Source organism: Cydia pomonella, chromosome 12, assembly GCF_033807575.1.
Source record: "Cydia pomonella isolate Wapato2018A chromosome 12, ilCydPomo1, whole genome shotgun sequence".
Classification (NCBI taxonomy): Eukaryota; Metazoa; Arthropoda; class Insecta; order Lepidoptera; family Tortricidae; genus Cydia; species Cydia pomonella.
The window spans coordinates 3,522,162-3,548,314 of NC_084714.1; the positions used below are offsets into that span (position 1 = coordinate 3,522,162).

Consider the following 26,153-nt stretch of genomic DNA (forward strand, 5'->3'; position numbering starts at 1 on the left):
TAAATTTTTGTAATAATGTCCTATAATATTTATTTATTACTAATATCCTGAAAAAATAATTCGTTGGAATAGTAAGTACCTATATTCGAACCACCGCTAAATAAGATAATATAGAACCTCTGGAAGTCTACATGTTATTAATATTCACTGAGTTATAAAATGGGTTTCTTTCAGCTCGCATAATAATGATCAGCTATAAAAGTTAATTAATTAATGAAATGCACAGTCGCTTGGAAAAGCTTCGCTTTGAACATTTTAACACATTGCGACTCTGAACATACAACGACTCAAAGCAAAAAGTAACCTATACATTTACGAAAGTTAAATGAGCTTGGGTCTACTTTTTTCATTAAATGCTACTCATATAATATTCAAAAGCGGTTCAGAAATGGCGGAGTTATGAAGTACCAAACATTAAAAAAAAAACCAACCGAATTGAGAACCTCCTCCGTTTGAAATCTTTAAGTCGGTTAAAAATTAAATTCATACTAACTAAAACTAAACTAAACAAAACTTAGACAAACAACTCGTCCCGCGCCCTTCCGGAAGCAAAGGTGCCCATCACGCTCGCCGCGTTGCCACGCTGGATCGCGATAGACAGCCTCTGCCCCCGGAACGAAGATCATGACCTTTCTCCCTTAAACGCTGCCCCAATTCGCTCAAGAAAATCTTGGCCTCGGCACACCAACACCCGAATGTCTCCACCGCTAACGGGACAAAAATATACTTTTCTGCCCTCCGGGCGGAAAAAGCCAGCTTTGATCCCGCTGCGGTAAAAGAAGTTGCCGCTTTCCGCCTCCGTCGAGCAGAAAAATAGTATGCACACCACGGGAGAAATCTTAGGCCATTCCATCCCGCGTGTTTGTCACCCTCGCCTTCGGCTCGGGTAACAATTTTACACGCGGCACGCAATATTGTCAGCAGCCCCAAGTACTTATCCCGCTTACTAAGAGCCGCTAATTCAGTTATTTATTATACGCGATACAATCCTTTTACATAGTTTTATTCCATAACTATATTTATATTTATAATCTCATTAACATCACTATCACCGTTACACAATAAATACAAATTAAAAAGCTAAATTTCTTAAACCTAGAAACTAGAATTTATATTAACTCCTTCTTACATACGCTCAACAACTACATGTCCCAAAATCCCCGTTTTAAATCATAAGTACCAAACACAGAATATCCGAGTGAGCGTATGTTTGCTTGACGCATCCAGGTATCCAATAAGTCTAAAAGTCCTAATTTTGGAAGCGCTCGGTAAAGTTTGGGCACATAAATCAAGCAGAGTGTACTTGATGCCGGGAGTGTACAGTTGTCCTATATTTTAAACAAATATTTACTGTGTACTTTCAGGAAGAAACTTGGAGTTTTGATTTTAAATTCTTAAAGAATTCTTTTTTGAAAAAGAATTCAATTTGTTTGCCAGCCTTCATTAAATATTTAATTATTTATTCATAATATATATTTTATGTTACTACGTATTACAGACAAATAATTCTTAACTATCAATTATAGCCGGTCAAACCAGTTTGACAGTAGAAAAAGGCGCGAAATTATTTTTTTCTATGAGACGATCACCCTTCGCACCTACATTTTTTTTTAATTTACCGCTTTTTTCTACTGACGGAAATGGCTTGACAGACTATAATAACAAAACCAGGCTGTCCGACTATGTGGATTCCAAACAAGTGCCTAACCGAAACCTAAATGATTTAACCCAGTTGCCCATATTTCAGATTCAAGTTTGCGAGAGATAAATCAGCTAAGTGTACTCGAGACGAGGCGAGGTGCAGTGGGAATAAATTGTATTGTCCTTAATAGTGCTGCAGGTTCGAGTCGGTCGAGTCCTCATTAAAAGTCGAGTCATGTTTCAAAATGTAGTCGCTTAAAGTTTAGTTTTACTTTTAGAGACTTGAGTAGGTATTAGAGTTAAAGGAGACTGTGAAAGTGTTATTTATACGTCATAATATGATAGAATTTTGACGTTTAAAATAACCCTTGCACAGACTGGGCTACCAAAATCTTTACAAATTAACTTCGTCTAACTCGATAGTCCATCCAGTCCTTAATATATATAACTCAAAATGTTTACTACAATCTTTGACGGCCTCCAAGCCTAGTAAGTATTGCCTACGAAGCAGAAGGTCCCAGGTTCGAATCCTGGTAAGGGTATTTATTTGTTTATTTTTCACAAATGTTCCTGACTTATGGATGTTTTCCAAGAATACAAGTTTAGTATTTCAAATGTATTAGTAGTTACGTTTTAAAATGATTGAGAGTACTCGAATAAGGCCTAAAAAGGACATCTCATTCATGTATAATCTCATCTTATAAATTACATTTAAATACAATGTCAGTGATGTCATCAAATTGGTCAAAAAGGTCGCGAATTTTAAATTGTCTATGGGACAATAACAATTCGCGCCAAATCATTTGAAATTTGCCGCTCTTTTTTTCCCCTAAATGGCTTTTACTCGTCGCCAATTTTAGCAAGGTATCCACCTTCTGCCAATGTCAAGGTAGATTGGCCGCTCTTTCCACTGACGGAAATGTCTTGACAGAATATAATTTTAATCATTATAGTATCTAGACTGGACATGAGACGAGTATTTTAAATTTAGACTTAGAAGACTCGAGTTATAAACAACACTATTCCTTAATGTACATGGCTTTCGAGGCTGGATATAACTATGTGAATTCGGTCGGATATGTTTGCGAAAACGACTAGGAAAATGAGTCTGTTTATTGGTTGAGCAGGATTTGAGGGAATTTACTCAGTTTGGATTAGATGCGAAATTAAGTCAGATGATTATAAGAATCAGCTTAAGCGGACCAAATGTACCTATTAAAAGAACACTTATAAAATACTGAATTAGTTTACAATAGTTTATTTATCTTTGAGTTTTCTACAATTAAAACAATACAAATATTTTATTCACCCGCTTGAGTTTTTCCTCTGAATCGTACTCTAATGTCAATGTCATATTCTCCCAAAACCGCGTCAAAACTATCACTTGTCAAACACGTAACAAAGTAAAACTAAAAGAAAAGTCAAAATTTAAACGAACATTCTCTTCAAACAAGTCAAAAGTCTACACCTTGACATTGGCAGAATCCACCTTGCTAAAATTGGCGAGGATTAAAAGCCATTTAGAGGAAAAAAAACTAAAAGATAGTTCGATAGTTTAACATCTAACACTATGTATAACCTAAATTATAATATCATATTTTTTGCGATCGCTCACGATAATAACTTTTTATAGCTCTTGATACAAAAGTGACAACAAGTGACAAAAAAGAAAAAAATGTGGATTGTACTTTATTCGGTTTGAAACTTTAAATGAGTAGTATTTTATACAATTGTGATATAAAAGAGAGCTTTTCAGACGAGTACCGTGTTTTGGCAACGAAGGTTGCTGAGTTGCCAAAGTGAGGTACGAGATTGAAAAGCTTGATTATATCACTATTGTATAATACGAGTATATACTACGAGTCACTAAAAATAATACTTTAAACTAATAAAATCATACAGGTAAACAAGCCAAAAGTATACCGCTATTTAAGATACGCGAGCAGCCGCGATACCTTCATCATACTCGTAGGTACGCGCCCCGGCCGCCGGGACCCGGCGGGGTGGTCAACGACACCTTCTCGTAACTCATGAGGCCCTGGTACTTGCTTCTTGCTAAATTCAATTTTTAGACAGTTTTTTCTCGATTTTGGCCACCGTAGCGTATGGAGACTAACAAGCAATGGTAAGCGACTTTCGTAGTCTATCGATGTTGCTATATTAATGGTGTCACATTTGCATTTATGACTTATGAAGCAATTGTTTCTACTATACAACCTAAAATAAATAATTAATTTGAGCTATCGTTTTGTTTCGTCTTCTTGACTGCGGCGAATTGGTCCATTTCATTATAGTTGGCTAAACCGTTTCGAATTGAATATTATAGTTGAGTTGGGAGCCCATACGCGAAAAGTACCCAATTACAGTCTAGTATACGAAATCGTAATTCAACCATTACAATCGACGAGTAGAAAAATATTTTTTTTACATTTAAATCGCTATATCCATTGTCTTTTATTTTAAAGTTCAGCCTATTGAAAAACCATTTACATAACTTCCTCCCACACATAGTATTTCTTCGACATTCGCACAGCGTTAAACCTGAATTTCAAAACGAACATAAAAAATGTTCGTCACATAAATCGGGGCGGCTTTGAAAACGTCAGAAAAATATAATTTACTGCCCTAGGCCGGGAATGTTCGTGACGTCACTGTCAAGGATTGTCGGCCGCGTTACCGGGGGCGTGGGACTTTAAAAAACGTTTTGACGGCTGCAACAGTAGTAATTTTTTAGGATATACATATATTTTTGAGTTATAACTACGTAGTTATAGAATTTCAAAGTTCTACATATATTTATAATTTTATCTACACACATATCATATACTTAAACGTAAATTGTTTTAGTTCAAGTACCTATTTCATATAATTAACTATAATACAATGTACACAATATATAAATGTAACTTTCCGGTTGTCCTAATACCTACCAGATATTAGTAAAAAAAAACAATACAACATATCCGATAATTAATGAAACAGACAGTAATGTCAAACCTGCTTACTGTATTACTACTTATTGTATTTTTTTTTCTCCTCTGAAGACTAGTAAATAGATTTTAAGTATGGCTCATGATTTCATTTTCTTAATGCTGTTAGTATGTATGTTAACATTATGTACTTAATAATGAACCTCCAGGTCTATGATTCTTAAGTATGTTAAGTACTCTACATTGTACTTCAAATTCATTTGTATATGTGACTGTTTGTGTTCTAAATAAATAAAAAAAAATATATATATATGTAGGAATGGAACGTAAGAGGATAGCGTGAAACGGAACGTAAGGGAGAGAGAAGGATGACAGGAGGTGCGAAAGGGACGGGGAGAACGATTGGAATGGTGAGCGAGCGAGCGTGCGTTAAAGGAGTTAATATTCATTAAAATTAGTTTTTGCTATTTAAATAAAACCATCAAGTGCTATTTTGGTTTTTTAATAAGAGGCCTATCAAAATCCCACATAATTTTGGGGGCTCGTCCGGGATTGCCTCTGAAAACCAAAAAGTTGAACAAAGGTGGCATGTGGTCGCGCGCAACGTACCGGCGAAAGACGGCGGCGGTACAGAAGGCGGCAAAAAGAAGATTGTTCTCCATTCTAACACACTTAAGAAGACGAAGAAAGAAGTTCATGTACGACGATCACGAAGAAGAAAGCATTTTGAATATTCTCAAGACGGAATTTCAAGACGACAAAATGGCGGCTGAAGCGAATCTTTGGAATCTCACGGTCATGACGGACAGCATCACGAAGTTCAGCGGCGACGATAAGGCGCACACGGCGTCGAAATGGGCGCAAGATATTGAAGATAACGCTGAAATCTTCAGTTGGACGGAGGCTCAGAAGCTCGTAGTGGCGCGAAGATCCTTGGTGGGCACGGCGGCATTATGGTTACAATCTGAGAAAACCTTTAAGAAATACGATGAGCTAAAGACGGCATTACTTAAAGAGTTCCCGGATTCCATAAACACCAAGGAAATGCACGAGCTAATGGGTAATAGAAAGAAGAGAAGAGAAGAATCTTATTACCAATACATGCTCATTATGAAGGAGCTCGGCAAGCGAGCTAAGTTTCCGGACTACGTCGCGATAAAGAGGACACAGTTCGGCCCAGGGCTTAAGCTCAAGCCAAAGTTCCTCGGACCTTATAAGGTGACTAAGGTGAAGCGCAACGACCGGTATGACGTTGAGAAGTTGTACAGCGACACAGAGGGGCCCAACAAGACAGCCACGTCTGCGGACTTCATTAAGAGATGGCCTGAGGAGGACTGCGAGTGATACAGGTACATAGTTGTCTCGCCCTTTTTCTCTTATTCCTCGGTTGGCAAATATTATGTTTAGAGTAAGCAATTGACCCCCTGCACATAGACCTGGTCGTAAGAAATTCCTGGTGCCTAAACGTTATGTTAAGATACTTACCATGTACTTAACTTTTACCTTTACAATGTTAAATGTACGATGTGCAGATGAATGAATGTGTGAAGTATATCTGAGGGCAGATAATGATGCGCAGGACAGCCGAGAATGTAGGAATGGAACGTAAGAGGATAGCGTGAAACGGAACGTAAGGGAGAGAGAAGGATGACAGGAGGTGCGAAAGGGACGGGGAGAACGATTGGAATGGTGAGCGAGCGAGCGTGCGTTAAAGGAGTTAATATTCATTAAAATTAGTTTTTGCTATTTAAATAAAACCATCAAGTGCTATTTTGGTTTTTTAATAAGAGGCCTATCAAAATCCCACATATATATATATATATATATCATAAACCCCTATGATGCCTTCAAAATCCGTAAATAATGGCCAACATTACGATAAACCGGTTTATTACAACAAATTTCTTATCTGTGATAGTGTTGTTATTGCTTCATAACTACTTACATCAAAATCGATTTGGTTATGCATTCAAATTTGGAATATCTCTGAAAAAAAAGCAATTCGATTTGACCTCTATTCTAATATCAATCGAGATGCCTTTTTGTTCGAAATGAAATGTCAATTTGTATGCAAATATTTCGACATATCTCGCATGTTAGTTTGTATCGAATGATACGGAAATAGGCCCCCGACTCTAGTTTGTCTCTGAATTAAAAAAAAAACTACGAATGCGTTACATGCGTGAAAAAAAGTTTTAATTTACCGCCATTTGACGTACAGTTTATCTTTTAATTAGTTTGAAGTATAAAATAAATGTTTTGTGTTTTTTAAAGTAACTACAGCAAAAGTTTCGTGTAATATGAGCGATAAAAATATTTCGGTGACGCCACTACATATCCGCGAGTTCCGCCAAGAGAGCAACGATGCTCCGCGGTTAGCTGTATTTTGGGTTAGTGAATATATCATAGAAAGTTTATATTATGTGTGTAGATAAAATAGTGTATGTAACTGTACATAATTAGGCATTAAAACACTCGTGTGATCTTTTTAAGAAACTCACTTCGTTCGGTTCTTAATCCCACACTCGTGTATTTTAATGCCTTTTATTATGTAGCAGTCACATAAACTACTAATATATGAGTGTGAAATGATATGTTATTTGAAATATATGTCAATTCTGTTCAGTACAATAAATAATACTGTTCCTGGCGGAAATTAAAAAGAAACCATATTTTGTAGCGTTACTGACCTCGAAAATAAACTTACAGTAGTTTTTATGGGTTTCGCGTTCTCACCAATCTTACTTTCTAGGGTTCCGTAGCCAAATGGCAAAAAGCGGAACCCTTATAGATTCGTCATGTCCGTCTGTCTGTCCGTTTATGTCACAGCCACTTTTTTCCGAAATTATAAGAGCTATACTGTTCATTGTTCAAACTTGGTAAGTAGATGTATTCTATAAACCGCATTAAGATTTTTACACAAAAATATAAAAAAAAAAACAATAAATTTTGGGGGTTCCCCATACTTAGAACTGAAACTCAAAAAATCTTTTTTCATCAAACCCATACGTGTATCTATGGGTAGGTCTTCAAAAATGATATTGAGGTTTCTAATATCATTTTTTTCTAAACTAAATAGTTTGCGCGAGAGACACTTCCAAAGTGGTAAAATGTGTGTCCCCCCCCCCCGTAACTTCTAAAATAAGAGAATGATAAACCTAAAAAAAAATATATGATGTACATTACTATGCAAACTTCCACCGAAAATTGGTTTGAACGAGATCTAGTAAGTAGTTTTTTTTTAATACGTCATAAATGGTACGGAACCCTTCATGGGCGAGTCCGACTCGCACTTGGCCGCTTTTTATTTTCATTCCGGGAAGTATAAATCTATTATAAATACGAGAAAATATTTATGTTTTGGGATAAAGAGGCACTTTGCAAGGCAAAACAGGACTCTAGAAATAAAATATTTAATTTACATACTCAGCGGCTTTACTACCTTTGATCTAAGACTTTGAAATACTTTTTAAGCTTTTAGGTTTTAGAATATTGGCTCTGTATTAAATAACTGAGGTCATAAAAAATTAGGAACATTATATTTTTAATTCTTATCTAATTAGTATTTTCTACAGCGCAAATATAAAATAGTGAGTACTAAGTATACCGTGGATACCCTCGCGCAGTCCCGTATTCCAGGGACCTCAGCTAGGGCTGGCGCTGCTGCCGACGCGGCCGAGCAGCTCCAGCGGCGCAAACATGCAGCCATTGACATCGGCTGCATTCTGTTAGTTTTATTTATTTATTTTTAGGCCAAATTAGTAATGGAAATACTCATATGCAAGGAAAATCACAACTATTTACACTTGTATGTAAACTTCCACTACTAAGAAATTGGAGAAATGAGTGTTAATATGTTGATGTTTTAAAGAATTCTTTGATGCTTCAAGTTAAAAAAAGAGGGGGGAGGCCTTAGCCCAACAGTGGGACATAGTGGGCTCTGAATTATAATAATAATAATAATTTAGCGGTGGTCACAGCGCGGATTGTCCGGCGGTTCCTCTGCGGCCCTAACCACCGGCAGCTTGGACCCTGCTCCGCTTCTGGCGGCAGCCTAGGTTAGGTTTTTTACAATGTGTTTTGTACTGTTTTGTAAGTGTTTTTATATTTTACTTTTATATCCATATTGGAAAAAAACCTCGTAACCTAAGAAGAAAGATGAATAAAGAAATAATAGTTCAAGTTAATTTAATTACCTACTTTTAGCTTAAGTATGAGACTTTCACTTTTTACTTTTACAATCCATATATTGCTGGCATTTTCTTTCTAAAATAACCTCTCACTTTTTAAATTTCCAGTGAAATTGAACTATAAGATTTTTCAAGGAAAACTAACGCTAAAGAAAACAATTTGAGATACAAAGTAACGAATCCAATCTCAATATTTATTTCGGAAAGAGCTCTCTAAAACTGAAGGACTAAATTAAAAAAAACAGGACAAGTGAGAGTCGGACTCGCCCACCGAGGGTTCCGTACTTTTTAGTATTTGTTGTTATAGCGGCAACAGAAATACATCATCTATGAAAATTTCAACTGTCTAGCTATCACGGTTCATGGGATACAGCCTGGTGACAGACGAACGGACGGATGGACGGACGGGTGGACGGACGGACGGACAGCGGAGTCTTAGTAATAGGGTCCCGTTTTACCCTTTGGGTACGGAACCCTAAAAAAGAAGAAGGAATTGAAAGTTCCGTTGATTTTATTGTAGATTACAGTGGCGACGGTCAGCGACGGGGTTATAAAGGGGGTATTTTAGTCACCTGCAATAATATACGGGGTTTACGGGGTGAATATATAAGTCATATTGAGCCACTATGCTGTTACTATTACTATGGGACCAACTCCGAAATCGCGAAAAAAAATGCCCGTTTCATACAATTTGGCTCGTCTGATGTCTTTGTATATGAGATCTACGCATGTAAACTTAAGCTTACTTAACCTTCTATGTATTATACTTCCTATCCAAATCCAAGACAACAAATATAATTTACTAGCAGCAGTACACGTTATCGTGCAGTCCAAGTCACACATTTTAGAGATATAATATTTAAAAAACAAGTTCGCGCTGTCCCTCTCACTCGCTACGCTGTTCCAGTACCCGTCATTACATGTTTTTGTGTTAGTCCGAGTCAATACATGTCATTACATGTTTTTGTGTTAGTCTAGTATTGCCCGTTACTTAACTTAAGTTTGCCTGGGTATACCTAGTATTACCCAAGCCTTTTGGGTAAAGCCCATAATTTTAATCAACTTTAATTCGTATTCGGCGTTGTATACTATACACGTGGGTCTACTCAACACTGGGAGGGTAATGCTAGAAGTGATGATGCAACCCCGAACATTATCCAGCCGGTGTCGGGTATACGTAGATGTGTACGGGTAAACCCCGAATACAGATTAATGTTGTTTAAATTTTCGGACTTTTCCCGAAACAATACAAATAAGGTAGAAGTACTAGTGCTCGACGCTGCACTAGTCATCGACATGGGCACTTTATTTCATGGAAATATAGCTTAAATTTGAACAACGAAGATTTTTCTGTATTCGAACTTAATCCTTGTCACTTTGACATAAAGTGCCCATGTCGAGTACTAGTGCAGAGTCGAGCACTAGTATTTCTACCTTACTACTTATACTTGTATTACCTTTAGGTAATACTAGTTACCAGGGTAAACTTGAATTTAATTAACTTTTTAAAATTACCCGTAAAATATTTATTTTTCCGTTTAGTTAGGGAGAAAACAGGAAAACTAGGTGCACTTGGTACGGTAATTGGTTCTTTTGTATATTTATTTTGAATAGTAAAATGAAGTACAAAATAATTTTGAAGTATATAGTTTATGGCGGAACCATCAGTAGGGTTGCCATACGTCAGGATTGCCTTTGACATGTCAAGATTTTTGGTCTTTTGTCAGGATTGAGGGGAACTTAACGAGTGTCAGGGTTTTTTAGGAACCTCAACTAACATCAGAAACTAGCTAAAAATTTGGAGTTGGACAGAAAAAAGGAAAGCTTACGCTGTAACTACAGCATATGTTGGCGAATAAAGGGTCATTTTTTAAAAATCTCATTCCCCTGGCCATACGTATTCGCAATTTCCCAGGAAATAGCGCTTTATTAGCATCTAATTTTTGGTGACTGAGCAACACGTGCCAAGTTCCATCTACAACCAAAATTGGAGAATATCCTGTGAATTTGCGAATGGGTATAGCCAGGGGCATGAGATTTTTGAGGAATGATATTTAGAGTTAAGTCCAGATTTACGTCAGGATATTCCATTCCACATCATATGGCAGTCAAAACGTACTAAGAGCTTCTTGTTTATTTATCTATTCTGTCGTTGTTTATATTATTTTCAAAAAGATTTAGCTAGAGATATAAAGAACCGTAAACTTGCAAACAGAACGCTACAAGGGCCTGTCTCCGCTCATAAAAAATAACATTTTACTCGGCACAATAAAAAGGCTAGGCAAGAATAATTTTATTAGAACGTCACGTCTGTCCCGAATGTTATCTTATCATATCTTTCCAGAAACGTCGTGCTCATTATTTCTGATGTATCTTTTAGTAAAAATATGTTTTAGAGTCGGAAGAGAAATGTGTTTACAAATAAAATAGTACTCTATTGTCAAGATAGTTAAATATTTTTAAGCTCCGCCGTCAAGATGTATTTAAAGGTGATTTTTTGTAGTTTAAAATTTGTGTCATAAACATTATTTGATATGTCCGTTATAGTTAAAGGGGAAAGCTTACTATTTTCTTGGGATTTAGGTGCCGTTGATCATAAGGTCACAAGTTTAAAACCTCAGAATTTGGTAGTAGCAAGCTCGCCCGAATTTCAGCTTCCCATACAAACGGAGTTTTGTTCTCATTTTAAAACTACGTGTTGGATTGTAATAAATCTTTGCACACACAATGACATGAGGTATATATATATGCCTGTGATTAGTTTATATAGCTCCAGCTTATAAAACAAACGAAATAGAACAGAAAAAAGTTTTGTATGAAAAACTTAAATTCGCTGTATTTTTTTAACAATAGTATAGATACACCTTAGCCTATTGTAAGTACAAAGTTTCAGAACAATCTAGCTAGTCTTTTAAATGAAAAAAAGCGGGGCACTTAAAACCACAAGCAACAAATCTGCACGAATGAAAATTAAATAACAAATAATAAAGATTTTAGAAATTAACGCAATGTTTCTATTGTATAGATCTAATCTATAGACTAAGTGAAATTTAATATGCCACTTTGGAATCTATTTTCATCAAATATATAAAGTTCCTGATACCTTAAACATGTTTCGCGAACATTCTATAAGATATTTTCCTACAGCCAAATAAAATACGAGAAATAAAATATAATCAAACACAGATACATAAGTATCTGCAAAATTTTCTTGAAGGACATTAAATGTAGGCAGTATAACCGCTTTATTAACGTTCCTCATATACGAAAGTAATATTCCAGATACATTTTATGGGGACCATTACTTGTATCTCGAACAATCGGGTTGGAGACAGGTGCTGACTTTTTTAATAAAAACGAACAATTTTATGACGTCTCTTCTTGACGATTTTGTTTAGTTCGAAATTTTCTTGGGGTCCGTAGCTATTAGAAATCTTTTTGAAAATTTGGATATTAAAAACTGCCCCATTACCTACCTAATGTAAATGAAACCCACCCACAGTTCACATGGCTCTCCACACCGTCAGATACAGAAACTGATGGAAAAATATCATAAGAGAGAAAGTGATACAGAAGGGAGGTCGCGACCCTCAATATTGAGGAATATGGCGTGGCCACATGTCCACGACACGGCGCCGTAAACGTAAAACGACGCGGTGTCGCGTCGGAGCGCACCTAGTAAAAAATATGTGTATATTATAGTCTTTATGGCATATTATCATCACTAAAAATCAATAACTTACATAATAATATTAATGTAACAATAATCATTACAAATTAAAATAAATCACATTAAACTTTCACTTTCAACAACTGATCGCAAAATATTTTGAAGATGTACGAGAAGCTGCGGCGTCGTAATCGAACGTGGCACCGCACCGTGCATCTACTCAACTCAACACGGCAACGTTAATCTGCCCGGCGCGCGGCGCGACCTGCGGTGCCCGGTGCAGTAACGTGTGTTTTCACGACGCGGCAACGTATATTCGCAGGGTGGATAACGTGCCGCGCTCCGACGCGACACCGCGTCGTTTTACGTTTACGGCGCCGTGTCGTGGACATGTGGCCACGCCCATACGACGCAAGAAGGAGGTGACCGAAAAGCAAAACAGATTTTTTATAAGTAGACGCATTCCCGAATATACACAACAAAATAGGTTAAACTTTGCCAATATATATATTATTAAAATCTGATTGGCGATTGGCTCTAGTCACACCTGATGGAAAGTGAAGACAGGTCCTAAGATGGAGCTCACCGGTTCAGTAGTAGCCTATAACTACGTCGGTGGCAATCAAGCAGTCGGCCCGCCTGATGGTAAGCAGTGTCCGTAGCCTATGTACGCCTGCAACTCCAGAGAAGTTTCATGCGCGTTGCCGACCCTAAACCCGCCCCCCCTCGTTGAGTTCTGGCAACCTTACTCACCGGCAGGAACACAACACTTATGAGTAGGGTCTAGTGCTATTTGGCTGCTGTTTTCTGTAAGGTGGAGGTACTTCCCCAGTTGGGCTCTGCTCTAGATCTGGAATGACATTCGCTGTGCTGTGCCCTACCACACAAAGCGATTGATTCAGACTGCCGATTTTGTATGGCAAAACGCTAGAGAATAAGGTTGGGTACTTTTGATGTGGACGAAGGTCTCCTACTGGAATAGTATATAGTGCAAAAAGGTTCAATCTTTAAAAAGTTTTTAGCAAATAAAAATATTTTTGGTACAAGCATTTATCGCTGACTGTACTTTTCTTTCCACAGGCAACGAATACTCATCGAGACAATTCTAAATATCAAATATCAAACATTTATTCAGGAAATAGGCCACAGGGGCACTTTTACACGTCCATTTTTACAAACAATAAAAATTAAAAAAAAAAAAACAATTACAAATATCGAATCGATGAAATAATAAATACTTTATTAGAGATTTATACTGTCTCTAAATGTCAAATTACACAAAAAAACTATGATAAATAAAATAAAATCATAAAATACTAAAATTCTTTAGAACCTTACTACCTAATTACCTTCTAAAAACCCTATACACAATTAGGATGCGTTGTTTTATCACAGAATTCCCAAGGCCAGCTCCTGTCTCCATCATCAGATCAGCTTGATGGTACAATAATATTGCATTATTACCAGACTTACATATGTATGCATAATTTCAGCTCAATCGGAAACCGGAAAGTGGGTGAAATTTAGCTTCCAAAATTTGACCCACACAAACATCATACTAACAACATGGCAAGTTCCATACAAGCTTGTAACAAGCATGTAGATGTACCTTTTAGTGTTACTATATGAGCTTATAAGTCTTATAACATCTTTCATTGTATTATCTTTAAGTATAATGTTTTTTTTTTTCATGCTTTCTTTCATTTCAAATGTTCTCAGATTTGTCACCCAATGCAATCCCGTAATCGCATTAAGGTCAAGTGTCCGGTCGAGTGGCCGGTCAAGTTGGCTCGCCTCCAGTAGCTGGCAATTAAACTTGGACGTGTGGTTGATCACTTGTGCTCACTCACGATGGTATATTGTCAAAGTTCAGAATGTAAAAGGGTGTAAGTATTTTTTTTATTTATTTCCGGTGTTTCTACAGTTATAAATTGAAATTTGACTTTTTTGAGAATTTTATACAAGGTGCCCGTGAGCATTGCGAGACATTTTAACTAAGCATTCCTGGTAATATTTAGAAACTAAAATGTCATATAAAATTTTCTGGATTAGGCCTAGTTTCAGAGATAAGCAAACACTTGAGTGATCACTAGCATCGATAGTTGAGTTTATCGATACAGGAACTCCCTACTTGTCAAACAATTTTGCCCCGCGGATTCCTATGTCTGGTAATAACTAAGTTAAAAACGCCTTTTTGACTGCGACGTTGTCACTATATGACTTGATTTAGACATACCTACTGATACTGACAGACATTAAAGTTTTAAAGGAAACTCGCAATATATTATTTCAAAATAAAATAAATCTTTACTTATTCGTTGAAGTGTTTTGTTTTTTCGCCAAGATGTAAAAAAGAAATAACGTGTCGTATGAAGAAAAAGCAAAAAAAAAATCAAATTTGAGAAAAACTCATATAACATTTTTTGCTCCTTATGACTTCAGGAATGCGTGTTCAAAATCTGTCGGATTTTACCAGCCCACGGTGTATAAACAAAGGGACTAAAATCTCTCTAAATCCTTTTAACTTATAGATCAAGATTTCAATCTCTTTCGACGTGCGGGTAATAAATACTCCATTGTCAATCAGTGGCTATCGCAGGCAGCAACAAAAGCAGATTCATTAAGATTCTGCACACGTAGCAGTACAGTCAGAATCAAAAGGAGCGTATTAGACCGCGAGCCAGGATTCGCCCGCCGGGACATAACTCGTATAGGGGTTAACGTCAATGTATAATGAACCCTCGTGGACGTCAGCTGCCGCTCCGTTGGTTGAGGAATGGCAGTAACCGAAACACGTAAAAGAAAAGACATTCCTCCCTTTGATAGTTTATCAGATGATAGTTTAGATTCTATTGTGAATTAAAATTTGTCTGCCGGTTGTATCCCGGTAGGAAGAACGCTGGTCACATGAACATGTAAAAAATAAGCGTTTTCCCTTTTTATGACAGTTATAACAAAAGCATGAAAATTTGCATGTAGCAATCCATCAGGCATTTTTAATAAACGGATTACGCATTACGCATACTTTGCGGACATTTAGTGCTAAGGCGCATATTTTTTTCATGTTCATGTGACCAGCTGACGGTCTTTCCACCGCGATACAACCGGCTGACTATTTTTTTAATTCATAATAGCATCTAAACTATCATATGAAAAAGTATCAGCCGGGAGGCGATGACAGACGATATCGTCAGGCGACAAGCAAAAATCACTAATTACTAAAAAAATAATTAAACAAAAATCAACTTTACTTTAGTAGAAATATGGTTCATTATGGCTACGGTCTTTGGTGGTAATTAGTGAGTTTTGCTTGTTACCTGACGATATATGCTCCTAGCCCGCGGTCTATATCAGACTATGCATTCAATGGCAATGGCAAGTATTTTCTAATGGCTGTTATGTGTAGTGGGGGAGTATTAGGTACATTAAAACGGAAAATAAATATGCCTTTGCTGATCCGCGAAATAACACACGTACTAGTCAATCAGTGCTACTTACTAGCGTGATTTTTGCATACTATCCCCACCCGTCCTCAGTGAAAGCACACAGAGAAAAAAACCATTTAAAACAATTGAAATTGCATTAACGTTTAATGCTTTAAACAGTTCCATATGAGCTTATCGAACAAAATAGTACATTTTTCTGTTCCGAAAAGACAGTAAATTTTATTGTTTTGTGTAGGTAAAATTAGCGGCTGTTGGTTTATTTTTATCGTTTTTTCAATGCTGAAAAAAATGTTGAAACAGTTAACGTAATTTCAATGTTTTTCAAATATTTGTTGATATCGTATAAAGCAGGTAACTAATCTTAATGAAAATCACTTAAATGTGTGCTTGATAGATCTTTTTTTTTCAGGGTAAACATTATAACAATCCACCACCAAAACTACAAAACTCGGCAAGTGCTTTGCTTCTAAAAAAATTGAAAATTTGCTAACTTTCAAACAAAATACTAAATTTTCTGTGACTTTTAGAACGCCATCATGTATAGGAGTTTCCACCACACTAACTCTCATTCCAAGGTTGTTTTTCGGGCTAAGGTAACTGGATTAATAATTATAATTCTAGTCTTAATTTAGAATAGATAAGGTCCTATCATATAGCCTTCTGAAACTTTCTCAAATGCAATTTCTATTATGCAAACAATTCGAAATGCGCGTGTGTTCCGAGAACTTATCCGCGGTGCCTGGCAATGACCTAACGGTCGCCGGACAGTTATAGGAATATCAAATATTAGCATATCGACGATACACGTATACTCACATACAAAACTGTGTTTATATTATAAGACCTAGATAAAATGGGTTAAGATCGGGCAGTCAAAAGAGCATACTTGGGTCAAGCGAAAGCTGGGGCCCATTTCTCGAACGGTATTAGACTAATATTATTAGTCCACGAACTGTCAAATCATATTAGTAACTATAGCAACACACTAATAATATTAGACTAATACCGTTCGAGAAATGGGCTCCTGGCGTGAATCCTCTCTGGGGCCCATTTCTCCAACGGCATTAGACTAATGTTAGTCCACGAACTGTCAAGTCACTTGAGTTACCATGGCAACACACTAATAATATTAGACTAATACCGTTCGAGAAATGGGCTCCTGGCGTGAATCCTCTCTGGGGCCCATTTTTCCAACGGCATTAGACTAATGTTAGTCCACGAACTGTCAAGTCACTTGAGTTACCATGGCAACACACTAATAATATTAGACTAATACCGTTCGAGAAATGGGCTCCTGGCGTGAATCCTCTCTGGGGCCCATTTCTCCAACGGCATTAGACTAATGTTAGTCCACGAACTGTCAAGTCACTTGAGTTACCATGGCAACACACTAATAATATTAGACTAATACCGTTCGAGAAATGGGCCCCTAGACCGAGCAAAATGGCGTGCTCCGCGTGCTCTTATGCTGGAGGCCAAGTCTCGATTGGGGTCATCGCGCCAGCCGAGTAAGTAAGATAAAAATGTAAGTTTTATTGGACAATCTGTTAACCAGTACTATTGTATCTACTACACAATTAGTTACTTAACATTTGCACCGTCTGGGCTATCAAAATCGCTGCCAACTTATTTTGTTGACAAAAATTGAGCATCAAAAAAAACCATAACCATTTAAACGGAATTTTCATCACACTTGCTCGAAAAAGGTCTTATTTCATGCAGGTGTACTGAAGGACAAAGGCCTATTTTGTTCCCGCGGGAGTAATGGATTTTGAAAAAAAGCCATAACTTCGTAGGGAGTTTTAATTACGTTACTTATTCATAAAAACCAAGTAGCATTAATGAGTTTTACTTTTAAAATACTGACGTTTATAATTTAATATTTTTGTTTATGTTTAAAATTATTTAATCTGATTATTTTAACAGCCGTTTAAAATATTTTTACATAATTTTTAATCCTGGCTGAATGCCGAATATGTGCTTTCGATGCCTTACAAAATGGCGGACGAATGTTCGATATGTCACCGTATTTAAGAATGATTTCGCTTAAAATTTAGTTTTTTCTTCGCAAGTGTGATGAAAAACATTGTCTGTAACTCTGGGGGTAAGAATATTGCAAACTCGGGTCTTTAATTCCCACCACCCTCGTGTCCGAAATTTCACTTACCCCCCCTCGTTGCACAATGTACTATTATCTGTGCGATGTAATTAAAAATAATACCGTGGTAACTAAAGTACAAAAATAAGTTATTTAACATTTGTTGTTCCCTTAGCCAAGTTTTGTTTATAAGTGACTTAATTTGATTTGAAAGCAGTTCCCGAACATTTAGTTTTCTAAGAAATTAATTTTGTCTTAAGATAAGAAGTAACAGAGTTTAGAATTTCAATAGGTATTTATTTGTAGATCAGATTATTTAGCTCAGGTTCCAAATATTGTTTTACTTAATGAGTTTTACTTTAGTCGCAATTCCTACTTAACCCATTAGCGCCCATTGTACCCAATTGAGTACACCTGGGTTACAGCGTTTGATTAGATTTTCTACTGTAACTCTTCCTTAACAGCATTAGAAAAATGGTGGGTTCCCAAAAGTAGGAGTGGGGGCTAAATAAACGGGAAAGGACTTCTGTCTGTAAGCAGACAGACAGAATTACTTTTTCACGCATATACCGCTGAACCTATTGAGACAAAATTTGATATAGAACAGTATACTGAAACTGAACACAGTGAATAATCTCTACTATAAAGTTATAATAGTTTTGAATGTTTCACAGTTAGTTACACTAGACTTAAATAGGCCGAACGCAGCCGACGCGCATGAATGAGGGTAGACTGAGCGCGGTCTACACAACTTTGACCCACCCGCTATCTCTAGTTGCCCGTGAACAAGATGCAAGTAATATTTTCTTTTTATAAGTCAATTGTCGCTAGATAATACCGATACCTCTCCAATTAGCTGACCAAAGGGCGGGTTTAAATCCAGCAAGCTGTACCCGCACCTTTTTCATTACTTACCCGATCAAATTGTTGCACATTGTTGAGCACACTTACCTAAACCTTGTACCCAAGATGGACTACTTACCTACCGAACATGTATACCCATGAACTGCTGTAAAAAGTAATAAAATAAATGTATTTGTATTTGTAATTGCGTCGAAATATCGAGAGCTCTAAGACAATACAAAAGGTAATCACGGTCCATATCCCGATCGATTTAAGTCTAGTAAATTAGTAACTGTAGCCCCATGAGAAAATCTATCCGACTTGCCAACATCCGAGCTCCACATTTAAAGAAATTTCTCCCAATAAAACACAAATCCATCCCTCCACTATACGTATTTTAATGCATACGTTACTAGAATCTTAATTAACCCCAACGAAACCCCATTGTAACCCCGAACCCTCCTGATACATTGTAAATCGGAATGAAAGGCATGTTTCGGACTGTTAGGTACGAATAAATTATGCTTAACCTTTCACAAAAACTACCCGAATGGATTTTCGTACGTGGGTTATGGAAATTGATTCGTGGTGAAAATATTTAGGTTTTTGAGTATTTATTTAAATATAAGGATAACATATAGAATAAGTGTTATGATAAGCAAGAAGTTACCTACAATGTCGAAAAACAATTTAAAATGTGAAAAGATTAAGCGAATTCAGTCCGATATTGATACAAGTTTTTGTGTACGAGTGCATTTTTCTTTAGAATAGTACATTACGATACATGTGCGAAAAATAGGAAATTCGAAACAAGCGGCGATAAATTAAAACACGACCGAAGGGAGTGTTTTAAATCGACACGAGTTGCGAATTACCCATTCGCACATGTATCGTACAACGTTTTACAGTACATATGGCCCTTTAAATGTTCGACAAAGTAACGTAATGTGCTAATTTTCGCACGAGTGCGGTAAAGTAGCACCATATGTACTGTAAATATATTTACGATACGCATACGCTTCGCTTACGAAAGCTTTAAAAACAAATACAAAGGTAATACATATTATTCTCCGCTAAAGAAGGGGTCTTCTTTATTTACCTCTCTACTCTGTTTATTAAGATACATACCCCTCTGAAAAATAATCAGTGCTCCATAAATTTCATATTTAAATTCCTTTGCTTAACAAAGGGTATTTTTTGTAACGGTTGTTTTAAAATTAAAAAGGTGAGGTAATAAAACCCATAAAGTGTGAAGCTCGGCGAAATAATGGTAAAGCGATGGGCCGCTGCAAATTTATTTATTGTCTTGACCCTTGCTCGGTTTGCTGTGGCTGGCCACTAAAACCGCGAGTTTCTTAATCATTTCTGATTTCCTGCTACCACATTCTGAGTTACTTTTGTTTCTTATGTAGATTCTATCGTCACTTTTACCATCGAACCAAAATAGTATGTTTAAGTTCTAAGACATAGTAATATCATTATAATAATACCTACTTGCTCAGACAATACATTCTATCAACACTGATATAATATGTCATATAAACGTTAATATTACATACGAAAATATCTCTATTTACTATAAAAGATCAATTTATGAATGAATTAGTTCTATTCAAACCAATATATATCTCTTGAATGTTGCTATATTTGCTTGCACTACCTAATACTAACTACCTTCAAATGTAATGTGATGTTACGAAATAGACTTTGAAAGTTACATCTGATTGACTGACTCTACGTTCGCTCTGCTTTTTAAGCGAGAGGACCATATGATGGTAAAATGGAAGACGTGATCAAAATTATGTAGCACGGTTTTTAATTTTATTCAAACTACGTGTCTAAAAGAATCTTTTTATTCTCAGCTAATTCACTAGCCCCACACGTACACTCCAAACTTAATCAGTTCGCTCGCAAGTTGCGATAAACTACGGTAAAAACTAAGTTCGCAGTCTTCGTGGTGGAGTTCAAGCCTTTTTTAATTACTCCGAGTCTCGGTAAGTTTAATCTGTATTTCAGGTATCAGGATTAAGTACCTACTGTATTGAGCGTGACTTTTTTGACTAACTTGTAACAATTTTTTTTTATTAAAGGAAAATTTTCAAAATACACCGCTTTGGGTAAGACTTGTACCTTTTGGAACACCGGTCCGATGGCTCTTGACCGACTGAGCTACCGATGTTTATCAAAAGCGTGTGATTTTTTTTTTTCATTCCTTTTTTGTTTACACCCCTTGGACCATAGCGACTTTAGGCTTTACAGAATGGTGATTTTTTTCCATTTTCTTTAATCCTGCCTCTGCTTGGTAAAAAAATATTTGTAAATATGCACGAGAAAAAACAAAAGTAAAGCAGAATGTATTATATTAACACTTAGAAAAGCGAATTAAGACGCTGCAAGAATTATGCGCCTGCGAGTTACACAGTATTTTGTTACTATTACAGTATTTGAGCAGTCGATTAAATTGATTCCACCTACCACAGTGGTCGGTAATGTAACGAAACTCGCATAATTATGAGTTTCCGTAAACTTTTAATATAACTTTTATATTTTTAATATAAATGAGTAAATATGTTTTTGCATGCAGCAGAAATGAGCGGTCGTAGGTATTCAATTAGTACGAAAGGTTTATTTGGGTTTATATATTATCTGGCATACTTTCGATCTTTGATTTTGAGAAATCTGATAATGGAAACTGATTGCTGAGATCTTAGTTTAGACCACAATACGTGTAAGGATTTTTTAAAACAAGTCCTATATTTGAAAAACTACCTATACTTGGATAAACAAATTTACCTATAACGGATGCTCCCTAATATGTTTATACCCATATATATGTTTATTAACTGTTGAGAATGTCCAGTAATTGATTGATTGCGGGTCGAGACCCTTGGAGTAAAACGGCGCCTACACCTTTTGTACTGCGTCGTGGGTCAACATTAATAACGCTTCGAATAAATAACTGTCGACAGTCAATGCTGCCGTTTTGCAAAAAGGCAGTTTGGGCGTTCGATGTTAACGCGACAGTGGGTTAAGAAAATAGTAAATATTATTTTAATTACTAATAAACACGGGTTATTTACATTAAAGGGGTTTATAATACAAATGATTATGCTAGCTTAGACCGTAGGATTTGTTTTTTTTTTACTTATACTTCGATGGACACATTAGACACATATAACATCCGTTGTCTACTAAGTTACGTAATATTTTCACCTATAAATATGTCTATTAACAGTTGAATATGTCCAGTGATTGATTGATTGCGGATAGAACCTTGTAGTAAAACGGCGCCTACGCCTTTTGTAATGCGTCGTGAGTTAACATTAATAATAAATAATAATATCAGTTATTTGCAAAAGCTACTCGTATATAAATAATTTGCAAAAGCGAATAAGATAGGCTGATATCGTCCGGCGAACTGATAATCAGTGGTCCACTTAAGTTACAAATTCTAGGGGATTAATTACGAATGAAAAAAGCATTGATTCGGGCGTGGCAGTGAATTATGCAATTATTTAAAAAACACCGTACCCAGACAAAATAGTTTGGCAATCCATTTCCGGAGAAAAAGGCGGCAAATTTAAAAAATATTTGGCCCATAGAAATTTGCATTTCACGCCTTTTCTACTAACAAAGCGGGTTTGTCACAGTATTTACTATTTACACCATTTATGATAAACGTGCAGGTAGTTGTGTGGCATCAGCAGCGGACAGACTGTTGTGATCGCGCGCGTAATTTGTGGTCGTTTAACCAGTAGGGTTATTATATATGTACAGGGTAACATGGGATTTTTTCAACATATTTTTTTAACAATTCATACATCCATTGAAAAATCACCGAGTTCAACGTCGGATGCAAAGCGAGACCTATCATCATGTCAAATATTCATGTAAATTTTTAATTAACTAATAATATGAGTACATATAATTTATGGAATAAGGTGATATAATAAAATCTTTTCCTACTCCTCTACTGTTATCTGTCATTTATGCATTCATTAACACGAATATAAGAACATATATAAAAGATTTCAAGAAAAGTCTATATTGTCTATTCCTCATAAAAGCTCTTGTGCTTTTATAAGATATAATGTTACTGCGATTAAAGGCTACCAACCTAACAAAACCAAAACGAATACAGTATTAAACTAAGTGCATTGCTGCCAACTTACAAAATATTCATTTGGTTGCATAGTAAAAATAATTTATTTATTTATTTATTTATTTATTTATTTAAACCTTTGGGAAACAAACAGGCAAGAACAACACATATAGTTAATCAGATTACACATTCATAAGCCAAACAGTTTCCACTAATGAATAATAACAATTATGTTGCTCAGAAATTAACATTAATATTAAAACATGCAAAACTCAAATAACACTAACTGTTGAAAACAATATTAACAAATTGGCAAGTATGCTGAAATATACTAACTAAACAATATTATTATTAGCTGTACATTTTATTGCAGAAACAAACTGCTGTAATGATAAATGGAATATATCAATATCAGAAAATTTTTCATTATAAGTTCTACACGCTCTAGCTAAGAACTTATTTCTTGCATATGTAGTACGACCAAAGTTAATTGCAAATAGGCTTGTGGAGCGAGTTCGCCGATCAGGACATCTAATTGAAATTTTAGACAAAAGATTGGGAGAATCAATAAGGCCATGTATGATTTTGAACAAAAATATCTGATCTCGAATTTCTCTACGGGTTTGAAGAGAGAAATTGTCAGGGCAAAAAGATTTAAATTTATATTTCATTGTTCTGATAAATTTGTTCTGAATTTTTTCAATTGTGTTAATGTGAACATTGAAATGAGGATTCCAGACTGTAGTAGCGTATTCTAAGTTGGACCTAACAAATGCGTTAAAGAGAAGTTGCAGAGTCTTAGGGTTTGTAAAATCCCTGCTTTGTCCGAAAATGAATCCCAACATTCTGTATGCTTTTGCTGAAATTTTGTCAATATGTGAAATAAATTGTAGTTCGCTATCAAGATTTAACCCTAGGTCCTTCACTTCAGACACAATCCTTAAATTTTTGTTGTTTAATGAATAATTATACTCTATCTTATTGCGTTTTCTTGTAAATGTAATGGCACAACATTTTTCGACATTCAAGCACAGTTCATTCATAGAACAATAACAACTCAGTCTATCAAGATCAGCTTGAAGTTTCATACAATCGTCACTTGATTTAATAATGGTGTATATTTTAGTATCGTCGGCATATAATAATAAGTCAGAAAATTTGAAACAATCAACGACGTCATTAATGTAAATGTTGAATAATAATGGACCCAAATGGGATCCCTGAGGTACGCCTGAAGATACGGGAACAAAACTAGAAGTGTATCCCTTTATAGCAACTGCTTGCGTTCTGTCACGCAGGTATGAAGTAAGCCATCTTAAAAGATTCCCGTGAATTCCAAAAGTTTGTAATTTATGAATGAGCAGAGAATGTGAAATTTTATCGAATGCTTTGGAGTAGTCGGTATAAATAACATCTACCTGATAGCCCTTATCCATTGCATTCATCGCATAATCAATCAACTGACATAAATTGGACTCAGTGGAACGCCTATTGATAAACCCATGTTGCTGATTTACCAATTGCGGTCGGACTGCGTAAAACAGAGTGTCGTAAATAATTTTTTCGAACAGTTTAGGAATAACCGACAACTTTGAGATACCCCGATAGTTCTTAATATCATGTTTATTGCCACTTTTATAAATTGGAACAACAATCGATCTCTTCCAACAACATGGCAATGTCCCAGTTCTTAAAGAAAGATTGAATAGTAGGCATATGGGGAAAGCTAACCTAGCACGACAGTTCTTTAAAAATATTGGATGTATTCCATCTGGTCCACAGCCTTTAGAAGTCACCAATTCCCTAAGGTAGCTTTCAACTAGACAGGTAGTGATATTAACATTATTTACAAGGCAATTTGAGAAGGCAGTGTCATTTAACAATGGAGTAGATTGGAAAGGTGGCTGAGAGGTAGCATTTTTTACGAAAACTGACTGAAAATAGGTATTAAATAGATCAGCGACTTCTTTGCCGCTATTACCAACACTGTTGCCCAAGAAAACTGTGTTCGGAATCCCGTTAATATTCGTTTTAGACTTTAAAAATGACCAAAAAGATTTTGAGTTATAACGAATGTTATTTTCAGTACGTGAGATAAATAATTTATAGCATGAACTTTCCATAGATTTAATTTTTGCCCGTAGTTTTGAAAATGCTATGTAATCCGCGATTCGTCCATAAATTTTCCATTTTTTATGAGTCTTCGTTTTATTCTTAATCATTTTTATTAAAGGTCGGGAGTACCAGACCGGAAATTTATCATGGCTTGAATTTATTATTTTAGTGGGGATTAGATCATCTATAATACGATTAAGAATATCATAAAAAGTATCGACAGCATTTTCTATACTATCTTGTGGAAGACAAAGTTCCCAATCCACTTTATCCAATTCTGCGTTTACAATGTCGTAGTCAGCTGCGAAGAAACGCCGTACTATACGACCCGCAGGTTTTAAGTAATTATCAGTCGACCCTATACAAGTCTTCACACAAAAGACCGGGTGATGATAGTCTATAGGAACCAAGGCTTCAACGTTTGATACACTACAGTCAATATTTGATAAAACTAAATCTAATTACTTCATAAGTCAGAAACACGCATGTGACACCCGTAATATAGCAACACCCATAGACTACGAAGACCGCTTAGCGTTTGTTAGTCTCCGTAGGCTACGGTGGCCAAAATTGAGAAAAAACTGTCCAAAAAATTAATTTAGCAAGTAGCAAGTACCAGGGCCTCATGAGTTACGAGGAGGTGTCGCCGAGCGGCCGGCCGCGGCCTGGGGCGGGCCGGGCGCGTAACAAGGTATGCTCGCGCGTCTTGGCTATATACTTTTGCTGTAATTTGTTTACCTAAATTAAGATTTATTTTTGTTGACTCGTAGGAAAAATATTGTATGCAACGTTGTATAAGTAGGTCAAAAAATTCTCGTGGCGTATTCCTTTACAATGTTCGCCTACGCCTTCGGCTCCGGCTCACATTGTAACTCACGCCACTCGCCTTTTTTGACCCTTCTTATACAACTGTTGCATAAAATACTATTAACGAGAGTCCGAGGGTTTTATGACTAACGTTTTGAATCGTCTTACCAAAATTTCGTAAGGTGCGTTCATTTAATCTCCTAACTCCTGGTATCCTTTTAAAATTCAAATCGAATTTTGATTGGAATGGAAATTTAAAGGAATAAAAAATGTTATAAATTAAATACTGCAAAAATGACTCCGGGACTTAG

The 26,153-nt window shown here is 36.1% G+C and overlaps 1 protein-coding gene across 2 annotated transcripts in view; it reads right to left on the minus strand.

Annotated features, from left to right (window-relative positions):
• Positions 1-26,153, minus strand: part of LOC133523314 (low-density lipoprotein receptor-related protein 2) — a 506,862-nt gene that overhangs the window by 159,709 nt on the left and 321,000 nt on the right. The gene's annotated exons all lie outside the window — the stretch shown is intronic.